This window comes from Diabrotica virgifera, chromosome 9 (genome assembly GCF_917563875.1).
Source record: "Diabrotica virgifera virgifera chromosome 9, PGI_DIABVI_V3a".
Taxonomy (NCBI): Eukaryota; Metazoa; Arthropoda; class Insecta; order Coleoptera; family Chrysomelidae; genus Diabrotica; species Diabrotica virgifera.
Genome location: NC_065451.1, coordinates 93,117,262 through 93,120,500, shown reverse-complemented (window position 1 = coordinate 93,120,500; position 3,239 = coordinate 93,117,262).

Below are 3,239 nucleotides of genomic sequence, written 5' to 3'. Positions count from 1 at the left end.
GATGGCCATATGTTTTGGAGCCACACGCAGGATACTTCCAGCATTTTCATTGGTTCCCTGAAGCGGTTCTGATCGTTTTTTGTTAAAACTTCCCTTTGTTTTTGTCTCCCATTTATCCTTTTGATTTTCAATCAGCTGACAATTGACATTTCCAACGGGTGTCACTGGTTCAGTTGAACTACTTGACTTTGACAGACTTGATATTTTTGGTTTAGTTGACAGCTCAGTTAAATCCGTAGAAGAAAGTGGCTGTTCTATGTTTGAGTCTACTGACACTGTCGACCTTGTGTTTTGTATCTCTGTCTGATGGTCATTATGAAGCGAGTATGAGGGTTACGAAACGAGCTGCCTAGCAGCGAGTTTCGTATAGAGTACGAGCTTCATAATGATAATAAATAATTTAAGTTGTATACACGATTTTTTCTATGATCATTCACAACCAAAAATATATTCAAATTTATTAATTTTGTAACGCAAATAAATTAAGTAGTTTGTCAGTTTGACATTTTGTTTACATATTGAGAACTGTCAAAGCGTATGTATTTGACTCTCCACTCACAACGCGTGTGCCACCTTTATCGCGAATGCCATATCGCGATTCTATTGGTTAAAAATCCTGTATCTTAATGAAGATCTGTATCATAATGAAGTTCATTATGATACAGGTAGTGACATCATAATTGACTTATTATAGTATGAGAATAGAAACAACATTTTATTAAAAGCAACTTTTAACTAAACTCTACATTAATTTTATTGAAAAAAAATGACAACCTCTTACTTGTACTTGATTCATCGGAATGTGTTGGAAAATATTCATCGCCAGACCCATTATCAGCGAATAAACTTGGCTCTGAGAGACTATCTTCTTAAAAAAAACTCATTTTAAACTACACTAAACACAATTAAATATGCAAATAAAATTTAATGTATCAAAAACTAACATCCACAAACACGTGTGAAAACAAAAACGGTACTTCACTTTGGCTGTCAACAGATAGGTGCCTCCACTGACAACACAAAATGTGTTGCCTATCTACAAGGTTACTATATGACTTATAACTTAAACCATTTGTGCTAATATAAAATACTTGTTGCGGAACACGATTTATACCTTAACTAAAATTTAATGGAAAATGGAGTTACACCACTTGTTCTTTAAGGGGCTCATATATATCCGTAAACAAACATTTTATTTTGAACTTTTACTAACGAAACATCCAAGGTACCACCTCCCCAATCAAAAACTATGAAATTTCCTTGTAGATCCCTTTTTTAGACATAATGTATACCAGCTGCTGACGGTTCTGAAATAAATCGTATTAAGCTTAATCCTGCTAAGTCAACAGCTTTCTTTGTAGCATTGTCCACAAGAAATATAATAAATAGAATAACAAAGATTAACAATAACTAATACTAAATGAACTAAGACTAACTAAATACTAAACTAATAATTAACAATAATAATAATTAACACTAATAATAATAACTATTTTATAACACTAATAATAACAATAATAATACAATAAACTGTGAAAGCTGTACTACTCGCGACGGCCAGATGCGTACGAAAATTTCTGGGAGATACACCTGCATTCCAAGTCACCTAGGGCTCGATAACACGGAAAGAGTCCCACCAGAGCTCAATCCTTTTGATACCGTAGGTATCTGGGATGAGTCAATTTTCCCCTTAGAGGGAGTGTGAGCCGTATGGCTAAATCTGATCAATAAACTGTGAGAAAAACCTGTGGGAGTTTTTTGTCGGTTCTTCTATCAGGCGCGCCCCCCTGCGAATGGGGGATGCTTTCTGGGTATTCGTAGCGCCAATACCCAGAGAGTAGCAGGGATACTTGCCGTGGAACAAAAACTGACACCTGGCAGTAGGTATAAAATGCACACCCATTAATACGGAGAATTCTGATTTATGTTTAGTGACAGCATGCGGGACGTCGGTGGCAGGGTGTTGAGGAGTCGGGCCCGTGTCATACAATCAGCTACAGCCCAACCACAACCAGAACCACAAGCGAGCCAAACAACAACAAGAGCTCCACCCGCCGAAGGTGCTGCGCTGGAACATCAGCCGGCTCTCACTCAAGCGGGACGACCGAGGCAGCGTATGAAATGCGAAGTCGAACGGGAGATTCATATCCAGGGGCTAATTTTAGATCAAGCCCCGAATGCGATCGGTGATGAGCAGATTCCTGAGCTTCCCATCCCAGAAACTCAACCTGATGATACACAGCAGGAAAACAACGAGTTGCGCGATAGTCTATCAAACGAAATGGCTCGTGCCGTACAAGAGTTTAATGGAACAAACCCATTTAGCAGACCATCGCTACCACGAATAAACTCTTGTAAGAAACTAGGTGCGCTGTTACAAATTGTGAACACTGAAGTCCTACCCAACTATGTCGTAGAAGCTCACACGTTAGAATATTTGCATACGCTAATCTACTGTGCAGCAATAGCAATTGCTAATGTAATGGGCGTTAAGACCAGAACACGACGGGGTACAAATAACGTAAGAACTAGTAACAGAATTGCACCCTGGGAAAAAAAGACTACTCGGAAAGATTAAATTACTACGTAGGGATATTGGTATACTCACAGAATTCATACTAGTTGTACCAAGTAGAAAAGTGATCAGGAGAGCTGAAGAAATAATGCTGAATACCGCAAGACACTCAAGATATGATCCAGAAAACAACACAGCCCATCAGTGTCTGGATACATTAAAACAAAAACTCTTCATTTATTCAGGACGATTAAGGAGGTACAAAGTTAGTAAAAAAAGCAAAAGCGACAATGCTCTTTTTGAAAGTTCTGAGAAGGCGTTCTATCGAAAACTCAATTACACTGTAGAACGTGTCGATAAGACTTTCCCAAGCCAAGAAGAAATTCATGAGTTTTGGGGAAATCAACTTTCCACACCAGCTGCTCTTAACAACAATGCTGGATGGATAGAAGATACGACACAGAACTGCAAACACTACATTCCTACCCTTTACGAACCCTTCACTACTGAAGAAGTCTCAAATATCATCAAAGAGCTTCATAACTGGAAATCTCCTGGACCAGACGGAGTTCAAAACTTTTGGCACAAGAAGTTTTGGAGTGTTGATGAATTCTTATCAACACTAATTAATCATGTTATTTTTAATCGGCAGGATATACCATCATTCCTAACTCAGGGAACCACTTATTTAATACCGAAGGATCAAAATAACACCCGATATCCA